We start from the raw sequence: 7836 nt of genomic DNA, 5'->3' as shown, positions 1-7836 counted from the left end.
TAGCACAGAGACAGCTCTGGTTAAAGTCACAAATGACATTCTAATAGCCTCTGACAAGGGACTTGTCTCTATTCTTGTCTTGCTCGATCTTAGTGCTGCATTTGATACTATCGACCATGATATCCTATTGCAAAGACTAGAGCACTTAGTTGGCATACAGGGAACTGCTTTAGGCTGGTTTAGGTCCTATCTATCTGAACGCTCTCAGTTTGTACGTGTCAACGATGAATCTTCCATGCAAACCAAAGTTAGCCATGGAGTGCCACAGGGCTCAGTGCTTGGACCTATTTTGTTCACCCTATATATGCTTCCGTTAGGCAATATTATAAGGAATCATTCTGTAAACTTTCATTGTTATGCGGATGATACTCAACTATATTTATCAATCAAGCCTGATGAAATTAATCATCTAAATAAAATTCAAGACTGCCTCAAGGACTTAAAAACGTGGATGACCTTAAATTTTTTGATGTTAAACACGACCAAAACTGAAGTTATTGTACTTGGCCCGAAGAATCTACGAAACAAATTATCTAAAGATATATTAACTATGGATGGCATTAATTTGGCCTCCAGTGAGACTGTAAGGAATCTTGGTGTTATATTTGATCAGGATTTATCCTTTAACGCCCACATAAAATCAATTTCAAGGACCGCCTACTTCCATCTACGTAACATTGCAAAAATCAGGCATATCTTGCCTCAAAACGATGCAGAGAAACTAGTCCATGCATTTGTTACTTCAAGGCTGGATTATTGTAACTCCTTATTATCAGGGTGTACCAAGAAGTCAGTCAAATCGCTTCAGCTGATTCAAAATGCTGCAGCTCGTGTACTAACCAGAGTTAGGAAAAGGGACCACATTACTCCTGTTCTGGCTGCCTTACACTGGCTCCCTATAGAACACAGGATAGAATTTAAAATTCTTCTTCTCGCCTACAAAGCCCTTAATGGGCAGGCGCCATCTTACCTTAAAGAACTCATTATACCCTATTGTCCTACTAGGGCATTGCGTTCCAAGAATGCAGGGTTGTTGGTTGTTCCTAGAGTCTCTAAAAGTACAATGGGAGCCAGAGCCTTTTCTTATCAAGCTCCACTTTTGTGGAATCAGCTTCCAGTTTGTGTTCGGACGGCAGACACCCTATCCGTTTTTAAGAGTGCGCTTAAGACCTTCCTTTTTGATAAAGCTTATAGTTAGGGCTGATTAGATTCAGCCCCTAGTTTTGCTGATATAGGCTTAGTTTGTCGGGGGACATCTTACTTCTTCCTTCTCTCTGTCTATACCTGTGTACTCTCATGTTCCGATTAACCCAGCTTCCCCAAATGTCTTTCTTTTTGGTGTCTATATACGCCGGGATCCGGAGTCATGGATGATCCTGCGGTCCTGTGTCATGGATCACGAGTCCTGGATCTTGAGTCGTGGCTGTGGTCCTGGATCATAAGTCCCGAATGGATATACTCGTGGATTCATCTTCCTATTATACACACATGCATTTCCAAACATTTGGACTACCTATGTTGCAAATGTATTATCTTTTCAATTTACACACGGCATCTATTGCACGTCTGTCCATCCTGGGAGAGGGATCCCTCCTCTGTTGCTCTCCCTGAGGTTTCTCCCATTTTCCCCTTTAAACTGTGGGTTTTCTCTGGAAGATTTTCCTTGTACGATGTGAGGGTCTAAGGACAGAGGGTGTCGTATTGTCATACTGATATTCTGTACAAACTGTGAAGTCCACTGAGACAAATGTAACATTTGTGATATTGGGCTATATAAATAAACATTGATTGATTGATTGATTGATCGCAGTCATTGCAGCCGCTTTATCTGCAGTCCAATGTTGCTTCATGTGTAGTTTCAATATGTTCTGTTCTTGTTGAAACAGTAATTGAGGCGGGAATATTCCGATCATCAAGTTAAATTTACTTAGATTGATTTGTATCTGCAGGCTGATTCCCTGAATGGGGGTTTAAGCCTAGTAACATGAGCATATTGCCATCATTTTCTGTACATAAAACGTTCAGGGCAGGATATCAAAATCGCTGACAGAAAAGGTGTTTTATGGCAGAGAAGAGTTTATGGCAGACCTGGTACCCGTATGTGCTGCCCAAATATACGAGTCCTAGCCCACTGTCATTCTGCAGCTCCTTCCCCTGGCCCTCCATCGCCCAATCCACCACGGTTATAAACCTCCGTCTCCCAATCTACCTTCCCCTTTATGAGCCATCATCATGTCACGTTATCTGCAAGAAAAAGTTTTAGTGGCCCCCTTTATCTCCTGTGTGCTCACATATTTGCCTTCCTGCTATGCCTGGCCACTCATCCAGCCTTTCCCACCTTCACATTCTACACCTCTCTCTGGTATGTAAAGAGAGGTATATCTCGAAGCGGCGATATCCATACTCTCATATAATACTGAGCACACAGGGGTTTTCTGAGAAAAAGCTACAATTTTATTTTCCGAGAGTCACAGAGAGAACCCCAGACACAATGTTAGAGAGGAAATACGGAGAAAGAAAAACACAAAGTAAGGTTTGGCCTATACTATCACAGGGGCACTCCTCTTAAATATGTTTGGTCTGTCTTTTTCCAAGCTTAGCTCTTGAAAAGAGGTTTTTCTTTTCAATCTTTTTTTTTGCTTTAGGCCTCCAGGTTGCTTTTTTGTCATGTTTCCTTTCTTTGTTGGTTGTTTTCTGCTGTGCCTTGAGACTGTGATTGGATAGGTTATACAATCTGAACTGCATTTAATAAAACCTTTCCATGTGGACCCTTTTTGCAGCGGTAGCAGGGGTTATCTTTAGAGTACAGAACAACAAAAGGCACCTCTCACCTTCGTCTCCAATCTGCGAGCCTTAACTTGTTTCCAATTCTGCCCACGCAACTTAACTTTACCAAAACAGCTTATTTCTCCTTTTCCGTATTGCCTAGGCTCTTCTTGGTTTTCTTTGTTCTCCTGCCCATCTTTTGTGGTGAGCGTAATCACCTCTGCCATAGTTCTGGTCCACGCCTGCAATGACATGTACATCGATTTAATTATAATAAACAGGTAGGGGTGCTTGCTAGTCGCTAATCTTAGTCAGCTTGATTAATGATGTTTGCGTAGCCACAGTTTGAAATTAGCCAGAGATATAGTAGAATGGTTCCCTCTCTTATCCCTGTGCATGTGTGTTTGGTTTACTATGAGTGGTGTGTTCCCAAAGTGGGTGCACTCTGGTTGAATGCACAGGGGCAACTCCCCTCCCAATTCACTATAAAATCTGTGTGCATCACCGATCTGTGAAAAACAATCCATGGATCATCATTAGTTATTATGATAATTGCACACATGTCCTCACGGAAAACAGTAGTTGGTCTCCCAATGCTGCATTCCTGCTCCACTCAGAGTAGAATAAGTGTTGATTTCAGAATCATCCTCACCGCTCCTGCTCAAGCCCCTGATAGGTGGTGGTTTAGGGAACATTTGTATATGCATGCAAATCTACTTTATTATGCCTCTACTGAGTGAAACATGATTGCAGTGCAATAACAATGATTGTTCATTACATTCATACTTTACCCTCACAGTTAGTGTTCTATTTAGAATCGTGAATTACCTTGAAATTGCATGGCACCGAAACAACAGAAGAAGAAGATTAAAATAACTATTGTATACTTTAAATCACTATGGTGATAATTTGCATTTATTTTCCCATTAGTGAGCCAACTACACTAGTGGTTACATTTTGATTTAAACTTTTTGATAGAGGACAGTTATATTAAGAGGTAATGAATTTCATTATGAGTAATGGGTAGTTTGCATATTATCTTGCAGCTCCTACAATTGTCAAGCTAAGTGCAATGCATTAGGACTTAAATTGGAAAGGAGCCCCTCAATAGTGGTTGGAATAAGAATGAATATTACAATAAGCACAATGTATAAGCATTTGGAACATATATCTGCATATGAATGTAAGAACTGTAAGTAATATATTGGTGTCCGAAGCGTCTTTGTTTGTGTTCGTTGTCTGATGATTATTTTCCAATCACATTTGAGAGGGCTCTGGTTGGCTGCAGCCAAACAGTCCGGGTTGAGAACAAAAGAGGTGGAAAGCATTTGGCGAAATGCCATTCGCAACCCATACGCTATTGTCTGACGGTGATTTAACCTTTAATTAATATTTATAAAAAGATATCTGCACATAAATGCAAAACAATAAGTTCGTGTGTGTCGTGTCAAACTCCTACTTGTGTCTGAAGTTGCTAATTGGACTGTAAACAATGGCCGACACAAAGAAAAGTCTTGACCCAGATATATTGGTGGCTGCTCCTAGAGGCCAAATATTCATCAGATCAATAGCTGAGATTGCAGAAAAGTTAACTAAATTTCATGTGTGCAGATGATAAAGTGTGTGTGAATACTTGTATATACATGGATGTAGTCACTCCCGTGTTATTAGCATACTAATGCCAGCACTATGATCACATGCTCATAGAGAACGTCAATGTGTCGACTGTTACGCCGTTGAATGGCTGCACATGTGCTTATGTTCAGCAGTCTGCATACATTTGTGCAGTTTCTGTGCACTTTTAGTTGCACCCGAATTATCCTCCCAGGGTGGTTAATGGAGGAAGAAAGTCAAAGAGAGGACAACGCATCCGGTCCCTCTCCCTCTTTTGTCCTACACACAGATAAGGAGATGCTGTACGCCTGGCTAATGTAAGCCCTCAAGATATACTCACCATTCCCCCCTAATGTTCCACCTATTAGTTATTAATGGAGGAGCTACACACACTGAAAGTGAGCTAGTGAGCCCAGGGACAGGCCTCTCGGTCCCAGCCCCGTCTGTGTTTTCACTTTATGATCGGGAGGAACTGATGATATCCCTGATCCTAATCCTTCACATTAGTACGGCCCTTAAAATAAAACATTTTAAGGCCAAGTTCATGTTTGCCGTACTGTAAAATGCTACATGATGAATATTTGATTCTGTACGCTGCATGCACTTCCTCTCGCTCAACCAGCTCTACTACCACCATTGTTTTGTCTCTTCCTATTGTTATGTCTGTCTCTTTTTCTTCGGTCTCACACATGGTCTCACATAAAAAAGGCTTTACAGCTTTATTCCCCCATTTGTTGTCTCACTGAGCACTCCATCTGTGAACAATATTTGGAATGAAGGTCAGTCCCAGGCCTCGATGGACCTCCATATCTCTCTGCTACCCTCTGCCCCGCCCCTCACCCATTGCCTACCTTTTCCTTGCCTTCCTTCGTGCTTATCAGCAATGCTCACACCTGTGGTGGGCTGGCCGCTCTCTGCAACTCTGGCCAGGGGCCCCAGACAGAAAGGCTGCAGATAACCTTTAAATCCAAGAAAAAAACATTGGTAGGGACAGAAAAGAAGGGAGAAAAGCACTCCATCCGCCACTCGGGATGATGGGGGGGCTGCTGGCAGGCGGCCTGGCTGGGAACGTGCCCAGGCTTAGCTTCATCCCTGAGATTTGGGCCAGGGGCCAGCCCTGCTGCTTGACCTAGCAGTGTAAGAAGGGCCAAGATAATAAAAGGGCTAGATTTGGTGTTCTGGCTTTTAGGATGTATGGTGTTAGCGATGTTACGCTCGTGCATCTTGCGTATTAAGGGTGAGTTGTAAAAATGTGACTTTGTTCTTCTCTGCTGGCCTTAGTCCGGGGCCGGGCACCCTGTGGCTTTGAGTGCAGCACCAAACAATGTGTTTCAATTGACAGAAACCAATTAGTCCATACCCGGCCAGGCAGGGGGGAAGAAGACAGAGACATAGAGCCAGAGCAAAGGAAACAGGAGTTTATAAATTCAAAAAACAGTTTCAGAGGCTCCTTGGTTTAGAATTACTTTGCTTTTTTAGTAGCAGGTACAGGCAGACCATAATACATTTAAGGAGAAAGGGTTGCTGTGATGCCCCAGGGTGAAATGTCCAATAGAAACAACAGCCCAGTGTGTATACTTCCTCCGCCTCTTGATTCGGCATCATTACTCATCCTTCTCAGCGTGTGCCTGCCAGCCTCACCACCTCCAAACTCGCACAAGAAATGCAGATGCTCATGAAATTTCAACCAATGATTTATCGGGCCCTCCAGAAACATCTATACACTGCTTCTGTTCTTTAACTTGAATGAGATAGATTGAGCAGGAAGTGTGCAGGAAATAATCATGTTACTTCAGACTAGGTGGATTTAAACACTATGCTGTGAAGGTGCAATGTTTCTATTAGCAGCTGAACTGACTTTGGACTGTGGACATCAGGGATAAGATTATAGATTGCTCCAGGCTCTAACAAACAGTAATGTGAGTAATGGCTGTGTGCCAGAAGAATGCTACCAAATATTGATTGATCACTAATAAATCAAGTCAATGACAGTTCCTCATGTCTTGTTTTACTATAGTGCTTTTTTAACAGTGCTTTTAATTAGAAAGCCTTCACAGATAAGCTCTTGAAAAATAATGAATGCACGTGAGTACATGAAGTAGAACACACGTCAGTGCATGTTCACATTCATTAAATTCATACATTTTATTTAGTGAAGGCTTTTCTTGACGTGCAGATTCACAAATGTAATGCATACATGTGTGCATTTGTTCTCCTGCACATTTAATAAAGGCAAGGCAAGGCAAGGTAAGTTTATTTATATAGCACTTTTCAACACAAGGCAATTCAAAGTGCTTTACAAAAAATGAAAGACATTAAGAAAATGGCAATAAAGGTAAATAAAGGTGACAGAATTCTTTTTTTCTTGGACTGTTAAAAGATTCAACATGGTAAAACAAATGAGTAATTTCACACTCAGATCTGCTTAACCATTGTCCAGAAGACATTGCTCCAAGGGCTGTTTTTTAACTGTGTCCTCACACCAAGGTTTACAGGTGCTTGAGCTTAAATGGGACTGCTAATGCTTGCTCATTAGCATTGGAGTGTCAATATAGCAAGGGCTAAGTGTGTCCCAGAACAGCAGAGAGGAGTCAGTGAGAAACCAAGCAGCAGCCACAGTCATGTAGCATCAATGTGTGCTGTGAAGTGAGGCCACAAGGTGATCGTGAATGGCTAATGAGGTCTGCGGTGGAACCTTGTAGCAAACTTAACAAGTTGCTACCAGACACACCGGGGGCTCAGCACGCCGCCACTCACTGCTGCGTGCTGGGATGAAAGAATCTGCAGGGAGAGCAAAGATAGCAGCACCGTCTTTGTGTACGAGTCCTAATGAACAGAAAAATACAGGTAACAGAATAGGGAAGATAAGAGCAGCTCAGACTGACAGCATACATGCTTGTAGTAGTATGTGTGAGCATATCTAACGATTATTTGAATGTGGTTTCAATGTATGCAAGCAAAAATATTTCTACAGTTATTGTGAAAACATATTTGTTATTTAAGGCATCTAGAGTCATACTAATACATCATTACTTGATGTAGCATTTATGTTATATGTAGCAAGAAGCATATTTCTACCAAGGGCAGAAAGGTATTCAGTCAACCCAACGCTAGATTATGCCAAATCATATGCACTGTCCCTTTAATCCAGGGGTGGGGAACCTCCGGCCCCCGGGCCGTACACGGCCCGCGAGACCATTCAGTACGGCCCTCGAGGTAATTTATAAACACACGCAAAAAAGAAAAAAAATTAAGAAATCTAGACCGCAAAATAATTAAGCAAGCGAGTGCCTGTTTTTCCTGGCCAACGTCAGGGTCAATGAACACAACACGAGCCTAACGTGTCATCACGTGAGTGGGGGTGCTGAGGTGCTGTACTCTAGTGAACACTATTACGGGCACTATAGAGCACGCACAAAAAAACTCCCCACACGCAAACACACAGTAAACCCGCGA

Source organism: Notothenia rossii, assembly GCF_949606895.1.
Source record: "Notothenia rossii genome assembly, chromosome: 10".
Classification (NCBI taxonomy): domain Eukaryota; kingdom Metazoa; phylum Chordata; class Actinopteri; order Perciformes; family Nototheniidae; genus Notothenia; species Notothenia rossii.
This window is presented reverse-complemented; position numbering follows the sequence as displayed.